This window comes from Petromyzon marinus, chromosome 35, assembly GCF_048934315.1.
Source record: "Petromyzon marinus isolate PM22_M1 ecotype Great Lakes invasive population chromosome 35, UKy_Petmar_22M1.pri1.0, whole genome shotgun sequence".
In the NCBI taxonomy this organism is placed as follows: domain Eukaryota; kingdom Metazoa; phylum Chordata; class Hyperoartia; order Petromyzontiformes; family Petromyzontidae; genus Petromyzon; species Petromyzon marinus.
In genome coordinates, this window is record NC_133701.1 from 11,965,832 (window position 1) to 11,987,941 (window position 22,110).

The 22,110-nt window shown below is 46.2% G+C and overlaps 1 protein-coding gene across 12 annotated transcripts in view; it reads left to right on the forward strand.

The window, feature by feature from the left end:
- LOC116948956 (microtubule-associated serine/threonine-protein kinase 3) overlaps window positions 1-22,110 on the forward strand; it is a 301,721-nt gene that overhangs the window by 140,607 nt on the left and 139,004 nt on the right. The gene's annotated exons all lie outside the window — the stretch shown is intronic.

Here is a 22,110-nt window from a genome sequence, read left to right on the forward strand (position 1 = left end):
CTGCGTTTGCTATCGCAGATCAATATCCAAACCACTCAACCGCCCGCCTTTTACATCCTCGAGTTCAATCTACCTTTTTTGTGTGCCATCTTATGTTTGCCCCAAGGGGAATTCCTGGGCAATGATTGTCAGTGAGGTCGCATCCTGCACATCCATGCTGTCCATCAAATTCGCGAGCGGCCACCTTTTAGATCGGTGTTTTAGTTCAGCAGTGGCAACCATTTGCTGTGTGGCTAAGGCAGAGCATCGCAAATGTGTTTTTTTGTTGCCTGAAGATGGACACGACAGAATGCGCACGGGATTGAAAATTCGTTGTGATTGCCTTTCCCCATTTTAGACATTAATTATTTTATCCGATTAGGGCACGCGGGGGCGTGATTTCCAGACCACCGTGAGAGCTGCCAGTTTATTGCGTAAACTTCTTCTTCACCAAATTTCATTTGGCACAGAATAGCACTGCCTCGGGCACTCATCGGAACTCAAAAAGGAGGCCACGTTTTGCCTCTACAAAATGCCGCACACTCGCGAGCACTTCTCGTCAAAATACCACACGGCGCTGCCCGTGCACACCTCTTCAAGTCTCGTATTTGTCCCTCTTCCTGTTGATGTATTTTGAACTTCTTTCGCACCGTAACGTAGCCAACCGTGCTAATTGGAGGTGCTTTCTCTGCAAAAAATGCAGCCCGCCGCCCGCCTCGCTCATCATCTTCAGCCAGTCCGATCCGGGTGGGAGCTCACACACACTGCCCCTGCTCTGGATGTCTCAAGAGGCCTTCAGTTCTTCTTGTCTATTGTTATGATTGGTTTCCTCGGAATCGGAAGACCTGCGTCTTTTTTATGATCACCTTTTAACTTCTGTGAAATATCCATTAATCGCCTGCTGGCTGTTTTTTCTATGTGTTTATAATTGGTGATATGGTAAATTTCATCTCCCTCGCCTCATACGCAGGAGGTCGTGGGTTCGATCCCGACACTGACGATGCCTGTATAGTTGGAGTTCACATGTTCTCTCTCTTTCTCCCTGTGGTTGTCTGGATTATTCTCCAGATTCTCCGGTTTTGCCCTCCCCTTTTCCGAATGTGTTCAGATTATTTGGCTGCTACTGTAAATTCCCACATTACGATATTAGCCACTTTATGAGCTATCAAATGTGGCCAGGTCACATCTGAAATACAGATAATAGCCCAGTGGGCTTTACTTAATATTTTTTTAAAATATGTATTTCAGTCTCTTCTCAAAGCTTACGCCTATGACTGTGAACACTTTTCCTTGTCTGCAACATGCAAACATACTATGTTGACGTAGCTGTATTCATTTTCTTGCTTGAATGTGTAACGTGTAAGACATGAATTTTCATCACACAGCACACTTCTCAACATTGCATTGTCATCTCATCAATACACGCATTATTGATGTAGTGCAAAGCATTCTATAGAGGCACGTAATTCCTTATGTGCATCGTAACCCACCATTTTTATGGTGCAACCTCTAAATAGCTCGGACGGCTGCAGCCTTACGAGCCTGGCCTTGAGAGCCAGAATGCTACACCATATATAATGGCATAACAGCAACCCGGGAAAAAAGCTCATTCATGTTTTGTCCGAGTGAAGTCTCCGGTCGTCGTTAGCTGTGTGGGAGCATGAACCTCCTGCAAAATCCTCCCGTGCTGTGAAACTTTGCAATGATTTAAATGGTCCCTGACCGTATCCACCCAGCTCGGCTCAAACGCCGTGCGGCGCTGCAAGGTAAAACGGCATGAAAACGTGAATGCCGGCGACCTTGCTCGGCGATGAGGTCACTCGCCCACAAGCGCACGCTGCCTTTTGTGACACTTGTTCCTGAGGGCGGTCAACACGGTGGTGAGATGGAGGCAGTGGCCGGCACACGGGGTTTAATTAAAAGTAATAAAATTGTTGTGTCAGTCGATGTAAACTCTAGGCACGATGCCCGGCTTCTGCCACGATCTGCCAATGCCAGTCTTTGCGGCTGTTTATGCCGGCGGGTGAGATCAGCCTGCAGGTGTCTGTGGTCTGACTTGCGCGCTGTCCTGGGTTTCCCCACGCTGCTGCGTGGCACATTTTTCACGTCGATTTCGTTTTGTGGTGCGATACTCGGCAGCTAAAATGTGGCTGGTGTGCATCTCGAAGTGCAGTTCATGTATAACCGAATGAATCGCCCTCCACAGTGGGTGCACATCTCGCTGATCGCGTAGCATGCGCGCTGTCTTCGTGTCATGGCGCAGACTGAGCCACATTAAGTGCATCGTAAAACCTTTAAGAGTGCAGAGCAATTATGGGATTATCATAGCAATATCATGCAACTGTGTTCGCGCTATTTCTGTATTGTATATTTTTTTACCTTAATTAGTAGAGGGAGATGCTTTACCCAGACAGAGAATCGAGTAATGTAATTTGTTAGTGTTTTCTATTTAGCCCACTGAGCTGGACTCATTTTCAATGAAGTGACCGTCCTGAGATCATTAAACTCTCGCCACTTGAGAACCTGGTTAACCTTGGATGGGTACAAGCGGCTTGGATTCAGGATCTCAGCAGTGCTGGCCAATTGCTTCATTAACATGAATTCTACACGGAAAGTAAACAAGTCACCTGTGTGTACGTTTAGTGGCTCGTGCGGCGTTGGGGCGGGGGGATTGGAGCGCCGAGTCGGGGAAGCGCTCCGTGATTAAACCGGGTTCCCGAGCCTCGTGCATCGATGGTTGTTAAGCCCAGTCATCCATGGAGGGCACTAAAAAGGTGATTAAATAGTTTTTTTGGCACTGAATATGGAAAACTCCAAATGAAAATTCGAAACGTTCGATTGGATAAGGCGTGCAACGGACGCCGTCTTCACGGACTGCAAAAGGTGTGCCGCTCGCGTTTGTTGTTGTAACCTTCTGACCCCGTGCCCCTACTGGACATCTGTGAAAAATTGCTTTTTTGCTCATCGGGTTGCTCCAGTATTAATAAATATTATGATGCTGATAAAGCGACCAATGAAGTGACTTCAGAAGTAGGTGTGCGACGTCGTCTTTTGGTGCCGTTCTCTGACATGCGGTGCGGTTCCCAATAAACAATGTTGTCATCTTGTGGCATAATGCAGATGGATACGGTTGTAATGTTACATAGTATGGGGTCAGGGGAAGCTAAAAAACATTTCCTAGATTCTTAATTGAATTTGCAACCTGCAATTGAAATAGCGCAGCTCTTTCTGCGTCTCGCGATCTCAAGTAGTTGTGGAGAGCGTGGGCGGACAACAACGTTTATGAATCTCTTCCCCCCCGTGAAATGTGTGCAGCGGCGTGGACGTGTCTATTGGGTTGCGTATCGTTAAGATGTTTCCCCGCAAGCTGTGCGGAAAACACCGCGATGCATGCAGTGCGTCGTCGGCAACAGAATACGCCACACGTTTGGTTTCACCGCTCACTGTGGCTTTTCGTCAATTGCACGTCCGTAAAGCAAAACAAAAACACGGTATTGCATATTACATTTTTCTAGTTAAATTTAACTCCCCCCGTGTTTTTTTTAATTCGTGGCATTATTCATTGCTCGTTTGTTCGTGTCCACTGTTTTTACTGCGTCGCACAGCCAAGGTGCGATTGTGATGTTGTCACTGAAGACCCACAGGTGCAGACAGCTTTGCATGCAGTAAACACGCACTTTAGATTCAAAGTGGTTCATTGCACACAACATAGTTAATGTTATATAGTGCCTAGCTCACACGTATATCCTCATTAAAACATATATATGTGTCCCGCATATACAATTTCTGGGACTTCATTGGCAGTGGTGTAATATGGCATGCTGAAAATCACCTGCCAGAGTTGCCTTCAGTAGACACCACCTTATAACCAAGCACATATATATTTACATCCCTTTTGTCAATTCACTGCTGGATGAGGGCCTGCTGACACTGCGCGGGTTGTGGGGTTTATTTGACCGTACTTCACCACGCCGGTCAATGTGTGGTTGGTAAGAGTTAGGAGCGTGGACACGGGCATAGTGCGGTGGTGAGATGTTAACTCCCTCGCCTGGTGTGCAGGAGGTCGTGGGTTCGATCCCGACCCAAACGCCTGCTGTATATTTGGAGTTTGCGCGTTCTCCCCGTGGTGGCGTGGATTTTTCTCTGGGTACTTTGGTTTTTCCCTCCAGACTTAAAAACATGATTTTACAGTACTTGGCTGCTATATATGTCCGCGTAGGAAGCCACTTCCTTCAGCTGCTATTATTTTTGGCCAGGTTGCTTCGGAAAAAAGAGCTATATAGCTCATGGGGGCCTTATCTGGTCAAATTAAAATAGATACATTTTTAGTAATACAACGGATTTTTGCTGAAACTCAACCCTTCCGCCGCTTTGAAGCCAAGCCATCGCAAAAATCGCCGCCCATCGAAACCCAGCGGCGGGTCGAGCGTCGTGCCGTGTAAGCACTCACTGTATGCGGTGCAGTGTGGGTTAATCCCGTTCAGCGCGTTGCTCCCGCGGTCCTTACTACCGGGGGGTGCAGGGGGGCATCTCGCATTACACGGCGCCTCTCCCCCCCTCCACCCTGACAGCGAGCACTCTGCCGCCCAACCATCCGTGGTGTTTTGGGGCCACGATAGGTTAGCCCGAGAGTGCTGGTCATGTTTAATTCATGGAGCCGGCACGAAAGACTTGTCTGGAAGGCCGTCGTCCGCTTGAAAGCCCAGCGAATCTCCACTTCCCCCCAACCTTCCACCACCCATCCTGTTCCCCCATGCTCCTCCCCCACCCCTGTCCACCACCATCTCCCCCCTCTCCTGACACACAATGGCCGAGCTGCGCTTAAAAAATTTAAGCTGGGTTGCATTTCTGTGGGGGGTGGAGAGGGGGGGGCGCAGGTGAGCATGGGTGTGTGCTGAGGGATGGTCTGGTTGGTGGAGGGTTTACAAAGCACAATGGAGGGAGGTTGGTCGTTGTGGCAATCGAATGCCGACCTCATCGATTGCTTAACGTAAGGCGGCGCCGTTGTGCTAAAAACAACAGTCTATTTTTATTTTACCAGTTAAGGGCCACTGAGCTATACAGCTCTTTTTTCAGAAAGCGATCTGGCCACAAATTATAGCTCTAACAAAGTGGCTTATCGGGTGCAAATTTACAGCAGATTTCTAAACGTGGAGGGAAAAACTGGGGGACCCAGAGAAAAATCCACGCAACCATGGGGAGAAAACGCAAACTTCAATTATACAGATGTCAGGCTTGGGATCGAACCCACGACCTTCTGTATACCAGGCGAGGTCGTTAACATCTCGCCGCCACAGTACCCCCATGAATGCAAAGCGATTACCTGCACGGGTGAGCACGTGGTGGTTCGGTATTTGCACCGCAGGTTTTTGTTTTGTGCGAATCACGCTTCGCCTACGCAGAGGCAATCGCCGGTTAATGGGTTGCTGTTTGGTGCGGGTATTGTTTTGGTGACTGCAGTCGAGTTGTCCCTTATTGTGGCTTCTGTGAGTCTTGAGTAATGCCGCACGATCTCTTCGCAATCTTGCAGGTGCCATATATTTGGATGTCTGAGCCTTCCGCGTTTTCCTCGTGTTTTAAGAATTGTCAGATCCCATCATGGACATTTAAGACCCTAGTTTGTCAAACTACCTAAACACAGAATAATAATATTTATTTATCCTGGAGAAATCCGATAAGCTATGAAGCTCTTATTCACAGATGTTCGGTAGAGGGTGGTCAGAAAGTTACAACAACAAACAATGCAAAAAGATAATAGGAGTTCAAAGTAGAGGAAAGGAAAGAAAATCACTACAAATGAATACGTAAAATAAATAAAGTGTGTAAGTTAAAATTGCATAAGTACACCAATTCCCAAGCTTGGGCAAAGCAGCAAAACAACAGCAAAAACAAGTCCCAGACCACACCAAGACAACACACAGTCCCTTAATAAAGTTGCACATGAAATGTTTACTATCGATACTCCACGGGTATCTGGGATGCTGACATGGCCCAGCAGTAGAGCATTGGCACGTTCAGCACGTGTTTCAAGGGTTCACAGTTCGAATGCGGCGGGCCGCCCTGGTTCGTCCTGCGGATGAATTAACCACGTGCTTCACAGGGAAGAGTACCCCTGACATCATTTGAAAAGTGTAGGCCATTGTGCTGGGCTTATGGTCGACATTTGAAAGGAAAAAAATACTCGGGGATTAATTGGTCAATACAGATTATCGTCACCCACCCCCCACTGTTAAAACGTTGCATGACCCTCTTAAAAATAGCTTTGAGGCTCGGTGAGACTTTCCTTGGTAAACAAGAAAGTATTGGGTGCCATATGACCAACAATTATGATGATAATCAGCAGCATCATATTCTTGACCGATGATGACTGCTGATGTTACCGTGGCTTGTGTGCATGTGACTGGCTGTGAAGACCGATGCCTGAGTGGCACTTGCTCCCACGGTGGTTGCGCTTGTTGAGGCTGCATATGCAGAGGAGCTTGAGTTTGCTTTCGTACAATGTAAATGGATGTACAGCCCTTCATCAGTCTATTGCTGGATGAGGGCCTCCCCATGCCGTACGGTTCGTGGGGTCTATTTGATCATACTTGACCACGCTTGCCAGTCGGGTGCGGGATGGTGAAGGCATGTGTGTCTGTATGTGGACGCATAACGTGGCCAACAAGCCGAGATTAAATAAACGGCCCTTTGTGTTATCCGTCCCACTGAATGTCCGAATGAAAAGGAAACATTCAATCTGTGTTGCTCACATTTCACTGTCATCTTTCCCTGGGGCAGATCCGTGCAATGAAATTTTAGTGCAGTGTTGTTTTCTTTCTTCTGTGCAGTCGAAGGGTTAAGGGTTGTTGGCATACACTCATTACTCACAATCTATTGTTTTCATAAGAGAGCTGTCAGTCCATTCATAACCACTGCCCACCTGTGTATCTCATGGTGCGGTGAAAAAAATCAAAAGGGTCATTTTATTTTTTTGGTTTCAGTGCGTCATCACAGACAACGTGTGGCCAATTGGTGATCTGATTGTGATGGTTTGCTAAGGAAAATCCTAGACTTGGGTTTTTACTGTAAAATTATTGACGTCTTATAGTGTTGGGGGGGGATGGCAGGACTGGAATTTCACTGGCAACGTTGAGTGGAATAAACCTCGATTTGAACCTGTGGTAGACAGTTTTGTCAATTCACTGCTTAGATGTGGGCTTTACGGGTTATGGGGCATTACTTGACCATACTTCACCACCCTGGCCCAGTATAAGTTGGCAAAAGTCAGGGAGCATAGACATTGGAGAATTTGACAGTACAAATGTTGATTCTGCTGCACTGCCCTCTGCTGACAATGCAGCCCCATGGCAGCCTGTAACAGTCATTTGGCTGAGTGGTGATCACCCATCCTAGCACAGCCGAGGCTCAAACTTGCTCAGTTTCCAAGATCTAGTGAGATCTGGTGCATTCTGGGGGATGTGCACTGAATCAGAAGCAGAAGTTTATTATCCGAGTAAAAAACCCATTGAGCTCTACAGCTTTTTTTCGGCCAGCGGACAGACATGACAGCAAGAGTTACGAATTAATAAATAAGCAAACGAACACGATATAAAATATAAAACGAATACATAAACTAATTTAAACTAAATTATCTTAGAAAACAATTATGTACATTTGCATTTGTATTGTTTGACTTTGTACAGGAATGCATGCAGTAATGTATTACAGCCTCGACACACTAGAAGGATATTTTTTATCCAAGTTACCACACATCTGACAGACAGGCAGTGGAGTCAGCATGGAAACGGCAATGCCCTCACCACGCGCGAGTGCTCTTGCTCTGCCCTTTCCCCTTACCTCCGATAAGCACGGTTGGCTACGTACAGTGCGAAAGACGTTCAATATACGTACATACATGAATTGCTCGGGACAGATTTTGGCCAATTGCCTCAGTTTCCGTGCTTGTACCACAGCAACACGCCTTGTTTCCATCTGTATCGACGAAGCAACCCCTCGACGTGCGTCGCAGATACAGATCTGTTTAACATGTAGTAGTAGCAGGCTTTCGCGACCAATATTATCCATAATAGAGGTTTTTTTGGGTTAGATCGCGAAAATATAGATGTGTCGTTAAACCCACCACCGCCTGACGCGGCCAGTGAGTAAGATTTGTCACGTAAAGAAAACATGTCAATTAGTTACTATCCACAATAGAAGTTTTTGGGTTAGATCGCGTCAATATAAATGTGTCGTTTAACCTGCCACCACCTGACACAGCCAATTCGTAAGGGTTATCACGTAAGCAAACATGTTAATTCATTGCTACTTTAGCACACCGGTGTGTTGGAGAGTAAACCCACATCATTTACAATTCCAATACGACAATTTACCGGTAATTACAACAAACCTCATCAGGCGGCAGCCAAAATTGTGGAGAAATCCTCTTTTGTCAGTCTTAAATGGGGGGGGGGGGGTGGGTAAATGTCACTTAATATTAATGTGGTCATATAAATTATATTATCTTATCGGATTTTATATAGAGCTTTTGCCAAACCGCTTTACACGAATTATAAATTGTACATTAATATTGGCTGATTGGGAAAAGGGATGAGGTTTGAGTGTTGGGGAGGTGAAGGGATGGCAAGGAAGGGTGATGATAGGGAAAGGGATGGGCGAGGTTAGGAAGGGGGAAGGGTAGTGATGGTTGAGGTTTTAAGGATGCGGACAGGAAGCAGTAGAGGGATGGATATCTATTATTGGTTGGGTTATTCACAATGAATGAACATAGTGTGGACTCATACATACAGATCCGACCGTCGTAACAAAATCCACCGTCTGGTAGCAATCCGCCTGTCGTGCCCTGCGCTGTCGTCGGGTGGAGCGGCCGGTGGATCGTGATGAGGGGTCGAGGTTCGCGCGAGACACTTTGTCTATGGCATGTTGTGGGCAGTGCTGCAAGCAGGTTCGTAATGTGTTTGTGTTGGCAGAGTTTGGGAAGTCTCCGTGCTAGCTGCTCCCATTTTTATTACTGCACAGGATTTATTTTTATTCTCAAACAAATTTGACAAAACATCTTGAGCAGCATGATTCTGAACAAGTGTTGCAAGCTAATGAGGCTACTCTGGTTGGACAGAAAATGTATCTTGCCTATTACATGACGATTACTTCAGTAATGTATTCAAGCTTTTATTTTTAGTCTTTCAGATATGTTCGTAGACGAGAGCCCATGGACGTGAATTTTCTCCCCTGCAAGACAACAATGTATCATCCTTATGTAACTCTTGTTGCTTTAATGTGTTTTTCGTAACCTAGTTGCGGTTAATATTAAAATAAAAGATGTGGCTGTCACACCACGACGCGATGGCCCCACACTCGCATATTTCATTTGGCATATGCGTTAGCATACGTGTCACAGCTAATAACATGCGTTGGCAGTTCCATGCTTTCGCAGATTTACCTCGTATCAAACCATCACATCTCTGAAAATGAGCTGGGGGCTGACCCCCCAGGGCTATCCAAACATTCAATTTCTATCCTTGCTTATGATGCCAATATGTTCGGGAGCTAAATGGCAATGTTGAGGTATGCTAGCCATGAGAGGGCTTCACGAGAGAGTTTGTGTAGTTTTGGCATTCTTCCATTGAATGAGCACAGACCTGAGTGATATACTCAGGGGCGGAGCCAGGGGGGGTGACAGGGGTGACATTCTGCGTATAATTGTACGACACTCGGTCTGGCGGACCCCGTGCAACTGCATTGTCAGAGTGTGTCGCCAACCGATGGCGTCTAGTTCAACAGCCTGCCTCTCTAATCATTCTTGAAATTAACATTTGTTGAATGTCACCCCGGGCTGAAATCCTGGCTCCGCCCCTGGATATACTATATGGTTCTTTAGTTTGGGTTGCCTGGCTACAGTTGGAGATGTGCCCGTTGATGTTTTGATTTGGTTGATGGAATGTCAAAGCCAGTAGGTAGGATAATGTTTGGGTGTCGAATGAGGTGTTTATTATTCTGGACGTCGGCGTTGTTCCACTCCGCCAGCGTTCTTCCGTATCTGGGTGAGGTTCGAGGATGGTGACAGCAGCAGCGCGATCCCAGCAGGGGGATTGGGACGTGAGTCAGCAGTGTGAGGTGCATTGTTGAGATCTTGGTTGATGGGTAGATGTTTGCATGTCTCTGCGGATATTTGGTAGCAGAATGTTCACCAGAACAGGAGCCATGGGATTGGTGTCGGTTTCAGTGACTCTGTCACTGAGTGGATCAATGAGAGGGCGGCAGTACGCAGCACATGAGTTGAGGCACACCCCACGTTGTTTCTGCAAATTTCTGTAGCAGGGCAATTGTTTATTTGATCTTTCGAAATATCTGTTTTATGTGGAGCTTGAAGGTGAGGCTTCTGTCTATAATAATCCCTAGGTATCTTGGAGTGGGGTAATAGCGCACTGGGCTGTCAGAGAAGGACACATCAAAGGTGCCATTTGCTACACGATTGTTTAGGTGGAAACCGCTTGTGCGGCTGCTGAGCATCGCATAGATTAGATGTAGGGTAGAACGACATCTGATGATTTTTGACCAACATCAGCAGCGGGCCATGGCACCAAACAGTGTCATAGGCAGCAGAGAGGTCAATCATTTCTGTGCCAGTTTTCTGTTGATGCTGTAAACCAGTTTCAACGAAGGTGGTGAAGGCAACGATCTATTCACAGCAGCTAAGACCAGTTCGAAATCCCGCTTGTTCGGGAGGCATTTGAGGGCAGTTGGGGGGTCGATAATCCGATTTGTTTGGGAAGGCAATTGGAGGGTCGATAATCGGGGAAAGTCGGGCAAGCATGGCACATTCCATCACATTACAGAACCCCCCCCTTGCTATATAAGAAAATGAGCTGTCGACTTCCTTCCCCTCGTCAAGTCCTGGCTTCGGACCTTTTTGGTTCTTTGCCTGTGACCGATTGCCTCACTCGTGCATTAAATATGCCCACTGTTTCTGTGCAGCAGCTTGAGATGCATTCGCAGTTATACGCTGTAAGTGTGGAGGGCAGTGCAGCAATATCTAGTACAGTGAGGGAAACAAGTATTTGATCCCCCGCTGATTTTGTACGTTTGCCCACTGACAAAGAAATGATCAGTCTATAATTTTAATGGTAGGTTTATTTGAACAGTGAGAGACAGAATAACAACAACAAAAATCCAGAAAAACGCATGTCAAAAATGTTATTAATTGATTTGCATGGATGGAGCCCCAGCCCGAGGAGATTGACAGTTCTTTTGTGTTTCTTCCATTTGCGAATAATCGCACCAACTGTTGTCACCTTCTCACCAAGCTGCTTAGCAATGGTCTTGTAGCCCATTCCAGCCTTGTGTAGGTCTACAATCTTGTCCCTGACATCCTTGGAGAGCTCTTTGGTCTTGGCCATGGTGGAGAGTTTAGAATCTGATTGATTGATTGCTTCTGTGGACAGGTGTCTTTTATACAGGTAACAAGCTGAGATTAGGAGCACTCCTTTTAAGAGTGTGCTCCTAATCTCAGCTCGTTACCTGTATAAAAGACACCTGGGAGCCAGAAATCTTTCTGATTGAGAGGGGGTCAAATACTTATTTCCCTCATTAAAATGCAAATCAATTAATAACATTTTTGACATGCGTTTTTCTGGATTTTTTTGTTGTTATTCTGTCTCTCACTGTTCAAATAAACCTACCATTAAAATTATAGACTGATCATTTCTTTGTCAGTGGGCTAAACGTACAAAATCAGCAGGGGATCAAATACTTTTTTCCCTCACTGTATTGTTCTGCACTCCCCTCAGCTTCAATCCAACCTGCCAGATGTGAGGGGAAGGCCCTCATTCAGCAGTGGTTTGAGAAAAATAGACTGTAAATGTACTCAATGTGCCCCAAACAGCTATATATTTTTTTTATGTATACTATGCATCCTTCATGAGATGCTTTTTAATATAAACTGTGTATAATATGCTAAACTAATAAATGTACCAATGACGCTGTGCCACGGCTGGTGTTCTGCCTCTTGATGTGGCCGTGCAGCCCGGTTTGCAATGAGGGCCGACCGGGTGGTAGGAGGTGATGCCATTAGCGCGGCACGACCGCGGCAAACGTGCGCACGCCGATCGATGCAGCGATGGAATGTCTTGGCAGCGCAGGTGGAAATGGAAAACGATGGCCTTGGTTTCAGCTGAAGCAAGCTTTCCTGGCGCGGCCAAATGAATGCCGTTCGCAGCAGACAGCGGCGGATGGGTGCGAGAAAAATGTATGAAAACCTGGAGAGACGGAGGCATGCGCAAAGTTAGTCCTGGGTTGCAGTTGTGCGGCGAGGTGGTTTTACCACAGCTCAGCAGGTGGCGCAAACGGCACGTATGTATATAGAACTTCTTTCACACCGTACGTAGCCAACCATGCAAACCGGAGGTGTGGGGGAAGGACAACAAACTAGATACAAAAAGCAGTTCTAAAGATGTGAGTTTTCAATCTGCATTTAAAAGTGCGTAGCTCCAGTGGCTTCTTAATAGCTCGAGTGGAACCTGAACTCTAATGGACCCTCCTCCTTGGGTTCAGCCCGTAGGGTGCTTTGTTAAGCTGCCCTCTTTGCTCACTCGCTGCTGAAACGCCCTCTGAGAGACAAGAGTGTTGCGTGTTAAATCGTTTTGGATTTTCTTTTTTGCAATGGGACAAATCAGTTGCCTCATCCCAGTCGCATCCTTTTTTTTTGGCGTTTTGGGTCTGGGCCAGCCTGGAATCAAATCCCTCGCATTCCCTCTTGCCCAAATAGCGCTGACCCAGACTCGTGTCTTTCTTTGACTGAGTTGGCCGTGATGTAATAATATGACCAGCCGCAGCGTCCAGCTGGCTCCATTTTGACATGGAAACTGCAGGCTGAAAAAAAAGTAACTGGCGATAAGAGCTGGGTGGCTTGCAAGATTTCCAAGCCTGGAATCACAATAACAACATTTTTGATCAAATGCAATTTCTAAAGGAATCGGGGGATCGGTGAAATTGTGAAATCATTATAGGTGCCGGGCTGCATGGTGCCCATTGTGGTGGTCAGGCAAGAAGGGAGGACCCATAGGGCCTGACTGGCCTAATTGAATCTCAATTCAAATATATGGCCGACATCTACGTGCTTATCTAATATGTTGCAGTAGTGATTCTCATGAAAATTGAAATTCTGATGATACCAGCCAGCTGGTATCAACCCCAATACATTTCTAAGATATACAAGCAGACAAAAATATCGTGTAGGTGTCGATTAGTGTGTGTGGTTTCATATTTTATCGTTGTCATTTTCACCTTCATCACGATCATCTTATTGGCTTAATTAATGATGAAGTGAATTGTTTATATTGATTTACATTTATGTATGCCAAAATATAGGAGCAGCCCTGTGTTTTGACATTGTTATAATTGACATCCCTTTGTCAGTTTATGGTTGGATGAAGGCTTCCCCATGCCGTGTTGGTCATGGAGGATGTTTCACCATGCTGACCGGTGCGAGTTGATGATGGGGGTGCCCAGGTCCAGTTATCATTCGCCACTGATCTTAACCATGGCGAGGAATTGATCTCCAGTGGCCCAGGTCATAGCGCAGCGTGCAAATCCCTGCATGACCGACTTCAACCGTTAAAAGTACCCACGTTCTTACATTTTTATGACAATAATGCATTACGCTGTTACCGATGCGATTATGCAATTGACACGTGTGAGTGCGACTTTGATATCAGTCTCGCAATGGGATCAGCGTGACTTTCCTTAGCATCACACTCTGAATGTGTCTGATAAGCGGTGTGGGCAATGTAATCATCAGGAGCGTGCAGTGCGAATGCCCACGTGGATGCACGTGCTGTGGGGGCGAGTGCGTCACTGCAGCGCGTTAGAGGAAGATGTCAAGTGCTGTCAAGTTTGAGCGCTGCTCAAAAGGTCCAAGGTCTGGGCGACTGCATTACGTCCGTTCATTTGTCATTACCGCCCGTCACGTGATTGCAAATATTTTCACTGTCCACCCACATTAACTGCACGTTGTTTCACCGTAGTAATACAAATATTGGCAAAGATAGCAGAGCAGTTTGGAGTATTTCTATATTTATTTGAATATCATGCCACTCACAAATTCTAGTAGTATACCCCTTATAACGTTTTGTTATAAGGCCGCCTGTATACTTTTGTGATACCTGATTAAATACATTTTCTTTGCCCGCCTGCATTGAATTACACTCGACCATTCTCTGGCTCGACAGAGCTCAACGCCACGAGCGATTGTGAGCCAGTTGTGGAAATTCCATTATCCTATCTCTCCACACCACAGTGTTTGTGTGTAATACACTGTGCTCATGCCACCTGCGACAGAGAGATGTCAAATGTTGAGTTGACAACGACCTACTCTTAAACCCACCACCTCTCAATTTGCGAGTCAGCCGTTGAGCCTCGATGGACAACGGGAGAGTCGCGCAATAGGCGACACCGTAATAATTCGACATGCATTGTATTTCATCATCATCATTATCTCTCGCAATCGAGGATGATAGTCTTCCATAGAAAAGTTGCTTTATCTGTGGGTCCGAAGAGAGCTGAAGAGATTGATCTGGGATTGACAGATTTTGCCGCGAATGTGCTGGAAGCTGCCGTTCCTTTCATGAAAGACGGCTGTGCGGTGATTTATGTTATTGTGGAGAAGCTGTTGCACAGTCGCTTTCACACAGTTATTGACAGAACGGGATCATGAATCCAATGGCAAGGAGACCGAGACGTTTGGAGATATCGTTCTGCTGCAGCCTCCGTCCGCCTTCACATTCTTTGAGATCTTAAAATCTTCTTCCGCCTGCTCAGCTGTCAAGGACTTGTTGGATTTACCAAGAGTCTAAATGTGATCGGATCTCAGGACACTATGCAAATGGGGTTTGGCGCTTCATGACAACACGGTGGCATTTCTTTTTAGTGGAGTGGAGAGGTGGGGTGGAAATGATAATTGAATGCTGCAGGGCGGTGATGGGGATGCAGACGGCAGAATGGTGTAGACGCAAAGGAAGGCACTTCATGGATGGAGACGGCCGTAGGCACAGGAAAAGATAAAAGTCTTAGTACTCCTTGAGTGCTCTTTATATTACAAAGAGATTGTGGAGACGATGCTTACGGGAACTTTAAAGCAGTCCGGCTGTCTCATGTTTCCAAAAAGTAATCATAAAATGAACATTTCTACAATTTTCTCAGGGAGAAAGTTTTCCCCTAGGCTCAACCTATTAAGCATAATCACGTACATCTTAATAATGATGATAATGTCAACTTGTAACGCGCCACCGCATGGTAGTCGCTCATCGTTCTCGAAAAGAGAGAGAGTGACTCATAGGCACCAGGAGGAATCGCGGACGAGCGTGGAAGGCAGAAGCCACATGGTGAGCCGGTGCCAAATCCCCCCCCCCCGGCTCCTCTCCAAGCTCTGCGGTTCTCTGTATATTCGACTTTTTTTTCTTAATTTCCGAACGCCACGGTGGCGAGATGTTAACTACCTCGCCTGGTATACAGGAGGTTGTGGGTTCAATCCCGACCCTGATGCCTGTATATTTGGAGTTTTCATGTGGTCGCGTGGATTTTTCTCTTGGTTCTGTGGTTTCCCCCCTCCCACATTTAGAATCAAAATGAGTATTTGGCTGCTATACATTTCCACTTGATAAGCCACTTCGTTTAAGTTATCATTTGTGGCTAGGTCACTTCTGAAAAATAGATAAATAGCTCGGTGGGCCTCGCCTGGTCAAATAAAAATAGTTTAGTTTTAATTTAGTTCATATTAATATGTTGTCGGCCAATTAACGAGCGTTTACATGTGGGAGGAAACCAGAGCACCCGGATAAGCTCACGTGTGCCGAGTCATTGCTTGGTAGGCATATACATTAGTTGTGAAATTGACATGCTGTAAAGGATGATGATGGTAGTGACGATGGTGGCGGTGGTGGTGGTGGTACGGCACCCAACACGACTGGACTCCTCTTAACTGTGGTCATTCACGGATAAGAGGCATCGAGCGGAAAATTCCTTTCTGTTAACCATGTTTAACTGTTGCTGTGAATCCCAGGAGGTGCTACCTCTCTGATATTAACTGTGGCTTTTCTGGGATAACAAGAGTTCAAATCTGCAAGCGACGAGACAAAACCCAGCATAGCATAAAAAATAGTTGTTTATCAATACGAATAATGGTTGCCATTTAGCAAGCTAATGGGTGCCTAAAGTGTCAAAGTGGGGTCTTTACAGTGAGGGAAAAAAGTATTTGATCCCCTGCTGATTTTGTACTTTTGCCCACTGACAAAGAAATGATCAGTCTATAATTTTAATGGTAGGTTTATTTGAACAGTGAGAGACAGAATAACAACAAAAACATCCAGAAAACGCATGTCAAAAATGTTATTAATTGATTTGCATTTTAATGAGGGAAATAAGTATTTGACCCCTCTGTAAAACATGACTTAGTACTTTGTTGCAAAACCCTTGTTGGCAATCACAGAGGTCAGACGTTTCCTGTAGTTGGCCACCAGGTTTGCACACATCTCAGGAGGGATTCTGTCCCACTCCTCTTTGCAGATCTCCAAGTCATTAAGGTTGCGAGGCTGACGTTTGGCAACTCGAACCTTCAGCTCCCTCCACAGATTTTCTATGGGATTAAGGTCTGGAGACTGGCTAGACCACTCCAGGACCTTAATGTGCTTCTTCTTGAGCCACTCCTTTGTTGCCTTGGCCGTGTGTTTTGGGTCATTGCGATGCTGGAATACCCATCCACGACCCATTTTCAATGCCCTGGCTGAGGGAAGGAGGTTCTCACCCAAGATTTGACGGTACGTGGCCCCGTCCATCGTCCCTTTGATGCGGTGAAGTTGTCCTGTCCCCTTAGCAGAAAAACACCCACAAGGCATAGTGTTTCCACCTCCATGTTTGACGGTGGGGATGGTGTTCTTGGGGTCATAGGCAGCATTCCTCCTCCTCTAAACACGGCGAGTTGAGTTGATGCCAAAGAGCTCCATTTTGGTCTCATCTGACCATAACACTTTCACCCAGTTGTCCTTTGAATCATTCAGATGTTCATTGGCAAACTTCAGACGGGCATGTATATGTGCTTTCTTAAGCAGGAGGACCTTGCAGGCGCTGCAGGATTTCAGTCCTTCACGGCGTAGTGTGTTACCAATTGTTTTCTTGGTGACTATGGTCCCAGCTGCCTTGAGATCATTGACAATATCATCCCGTGTAGTTCTGGGCTGATTCCTCACCGTTCTAATGATAATTGCAACTCCACGAGGTGAGATCTTGCATGGAGCCCCAGGCGAGGGAAATTGACACTTCTTTTGTGTTTCTTCCATTTGCGAATCATCGCACCAACTATTGTCACCTTCTCACCAAGCTGCTTGGCAATGGTCTTGTAGCCCATTCCAGCCTTGTGTATGTCTACAATCTTGTCCCTGACATCCTTGGAGAGCTCTTTGGTCTTGGCCATGGTGGAGAGTTTGGAATCTGATTGATTGATTGCTTCTGTGGACAGGTGTCTTTTATACAGGTAACAAGCTGAGATTAGGAGCACTCCCTTTAAGAGTGTGCTCCTAATCTCAGCTCGTTACCTGTATAAAAGACACCTGGGAGCCAGAAATCTTTCTGATTGAGAGGGGGTCAAATACTTATTTCCCTCATTAAAATGCAAATCAATTTATAACATTTTTGACATGCGTTTTTCTGGATTTTGTTGTTATTCTGTCTCTCACTGTTCAAATAAACCTACCATTAAAATTATAGGCTGATCATTTCTTCGTCAGTGGGCAAACGTACAAAATCAGCAGGTGATCAAATACTTTTTTCCCTCGCTGTACATACAGACATGGCAGCATTGAGCATTGGTGACTATTGCACTCGAGAGTCCTAGCCAGAACGAAGCCGGTCAACAGTTCCCTATTTGTCTCACTGTTGCCTGTTGGTTTGTCACATATCACTGCATTTATTGATAGTGACTTAAGACAAGATGGCCACAATGCACTTCTTCAGTAACTAGTGGCTTTACATAATTCCTCGGGGTTTTTGTTTGTGTATTGTTGATAACGAGTTACCGGAAAGGTGGCAGCAAATTCCTCATCGTCTGCAGGTTTTCTCACAGATACCATCTGCAAACAGCGCCCCCTTATATCAATATGGAAATGAAGAGTTCCACTCTATGATTTGGATCTAACAGCCGTGACGACTTACACGACATGGGGAGGCCTTTATACAGCAGTGGATTGAACAACACCTGTAAATAATTATATTATTATGACTATGAGAACCCCCTGAGTCACCAGCCATCGTAAGGAGCATGTTGTTATATTTTATATATGCTAATCATAGCTAATGCTCATTGCAAAGGGAGTGTGGGAATGCATGGGAATATTCGCGCACATTCGGCTCATCACTTCGGCTCGTTCGTCACAAGCGCAGGAGTGCGTACACAGACTTAATCCCGGCAGCTGCTGCCAGACATACGGTGGCTGGCTGACCAGTCGCCCCCATGCCAAGCTCGGCACCGCGAAAACAAACCGCACACGGTGAGCTATCTGCAACACCGACACGAGTAACCAGATAGGGCCACATTCTAAGACTAAGGGTTTTTTTAGGCGAGCTGGCGACAGAAAGACCTGGCCTCCGTGGGCTCGCAAACCTTTTTTTTAATTAGACTTGGCTCATTAAGGGCCCCAAGGTGCAAGCATTAGCAAGGTGTGCTAGCTTTGAGTCAATTGATGTAGTTTAGTTAACCAGGTGTGTATGCTAAATGAGATGTATTGTCTTTAAGGCTGTGGGGGAGTTGTTGGTTCACTTTGCTCTGAATTCAGTTGCTTTAGTTTTATTCCAAGCCACAGCTAAGAGCAGTCGTGAGTTATATTTGAATCAGTCCTGGGATACGCTGACCAGCATAGTTGAAGTATGGTCAATCAACCCCTGTGGCCAACACGGCCTGGGCAGGCCTCCATCCAGCAGTGGATTGACAGCGATTCTCTGAAGATTATTTTATCATGTTAAACTCTTGAGAGTAGCATAGACATTGTTTAAAAACATCTTTATCTTGGACATATTGAGTCTTTGAGAGTGTTTTTTTGTGATTGTTTTGGAGATTGGAACATTGCCTCGAGTATTTTTGGTTTTGTATGTTGGAGGATATCAAAGTATGAGCAGAACACCCATACATGAAAGAGGAGAACTATAAAATCTTGCACATATATGTATGCTGCTGTCTTGGGGTGCTGCCTGTTTTTAGTTTTGGACCTGGGCCCTGGCACACATCGGATACTCTGGTGGTTGAAGCGAGCGTCATCTGTGCAAGATGTCAGGTTTCTGTAATTGGTAAATGCATATCGAATTTACCAGGCAATGACATGAAACAAATGATCGAATGCTTACTGGGGAAAGTGTGCCCACTGCCAAGCTACGCTACATACGGTATGCCGACCAGTAAAATATCGGTCTCCCCTACTTGTATTTTCATTGACTGTAGAGGATCGTTCTTGATTGGGAAGATCTGAAGCCACAGGTGGTCATCCATGTATAAAAGCAGACCTCGATGTTGGGTTGTCGACTGACTGTGCAAGACGGTGGTAGCATTACCATGACGATCTCGCGACCTTCAGAGAGGACGGCAGTTTCAAAGCAAGCAAACAAACAGAGAAACCTTTTTTTTTACACAAATGAAAAATAGTAAGACACTGCCATGGTGTAATGGTTAACAAGTTTGGCAGTCCAGGTGTCACTGATACGATTCGACCTCCAAGCTCGGTAGATGGTGCAAGTTTATTAAAGCCCCTTAGGTTTGTCCACCCAGCAGTATAAGTAGGTGCATCGCAGTTAGTCGATTGGCGGTATGGTGGGTTAAAGTGTGGGTACTCCCACCTCTTCTAAGGCGCCTGGCCAGCATGAAAGAGTAGGCCAAATACCCTCTAGCAGGGCTCGCTAGCACTCCCTCTCATTGACTCCCTCCTGCCATTAATACCATGAGATATCAATTGCAGCACTGCAATTAATATCCTGCACCTGTAAGCGTTCATTATTTGTAATTGCTTTCTATACCCACACCGTTGGTAGTTTTGCGGGGGGGGGGGGGGTTGTGTTTGCCGCTGTTACACACGCGCGGGGGGGTGGCGTCCCAAGGGGTAGAACATTGGGTTGTTGGCGGTGGCGCGGTGTTTAAAACGCTGACAGGAGACAAGCGGGGGCAGGGGAGAGGGACAACTCTGTTGCCTGTGCCACTGCGGCCGTGACGGTGATCGCTCTGTTCCCGATCGGGACCACGGTCGCGATCCCCGTGGAGCCGGAGCGGTTGTTGTTGTTGGATGGGGGCATCAACTTTCCTTCTCTCCATTACAGTCGCGCCGTCGTCTATAACCCCCCCCCCCCTCCTTTCCACGAGCATCAGAAGCAGCAGCGGCCTCTTCTCTCCCGTCGAGTGAAGAGCCACTCGCCCACCTCTGGCTCCCTTACCCACCCCGCAATCAATCCTCTCGCTGCCGCTCCCTCCTTTCCACCACCCCTCGCGAATCAGCTTTTGCCAAAGTGTTCATTGCCTGTGATTTTTGTGCACAGACCAAAATACAAAAAAAGACTTCCACCTTGATAACAAACACTGCTGTACAAGGGAATGATCTACCATCATCATAATCATCAAACGATTTATTTTAAACTTTGAATTTTACCAGGTAAGACCCACTGAACTATATACCGTCATTTTACCAGGTAAGACCCACTGAACTATATACCGTAAGTCTTTTTCAGAAGTCACCTGGCTGAAAAGGATAGCTCAGGGAAGTGGCTTATGATGTGGAAATTTATCGCAGCCAAATAAACGAAATGCAAGTTTCTAAATGTGAAGAGGAAAAACCCCCACGTCCACGGGGAGAACACGCAAACTCCAAAATCCACCACTTCCTGCAAACCAGGCAAGGTAGTTAACATATTGCCACCACGACTCCTCATCAGCCATCGTCAATCCACTGCTGGATGAAGGCTTCCCCACGCCTCCGCCATCTTCGACAATCCTGCGATGGATTGAGAGGATTTGATTTGATCCATCTCCTCGCTGGACTTTCGTCCACTTGGCAAAAGTCCAGTGGACGAAAGTCAAGGTGTCGCTGTAGCTCAACGCTTCCCAGTCGAATGGGAAATCCCACTGCTGCGCTCTTTAATGTCTTTAGCGTTGCGCGTTTGTTGCCCGGCCAGCGTGTAAGCGGCTTCGTCGTTTGCGCAATGCGGTTGGCGGCGTTGTTCGAATAACGGTGCACCGTCTCCAACAACGTGTGTCATCGCACCACTTGTTAATTTTACTTGAGTTGCTGTTGTTTTGGTTTGTTTTTCTCTTGTTCCACCTGCTGTGAGAACCATTGAATAGCTGGGGAAGAGAATTTGGCAGGGTTTCCCGGTAATTACGAGTGAAACCCAATTTGCGCCCGAGGGCTATAAACACCTTCCAACTTGGTGTGTATTTCAGTGTTTTTTCTTTCTGTTTAATGCTTGTTATTGTTTTTAATCTTGATGAACCATTGCTTGAGAGACACTTTTGCTCAATAGCTGCCCTTCCCTGTTTACGTCTCTAGTCCTTCGTCTGTTTGGAGCTATCTTAATCTGTTGGATTGTTGACTGTAAAGAAATTGATGTAGCGATTGTAATAATAATACCAACATGAGAAAATAATACTGTCTTGTTGCTTACAATGTATAATATTTTTTTGGTCCTTTGTCAGTCCACTGCTGAATGAAGGCCTCCACGCACAGTGTTGATCCTTTGCATTGTTTGGCTATGCTTCATCACACTGGGTGCGTGCGGGCTAGTGAAGGGCCAGTATAGTGCAAAGAACTGGTCCGGTCGCCACTGATGATAGCAGTGGCAGGGAATCGAACTCAGGTTGCTGGGTTCATAATGAGGTGCGTGAGCCACTGTCCCACCGCTCCCCTTCTCGGTGCATTCTCGAATTTATCCAGGATGAATGAAGATTCTGATTATTCTGATTCACGCATTGGGATACCCAACAGTAGCAAAATTCAAATGTTGTCTTCACAAACCGTAGCATTTGGTTGGTTAGGCGACGGGGCACGGTTAGTACCCGTGCTAACGCACTCGAGATACCAGTTGACTGTGGCCATTAGGGAAGTGATAGTAACGAAT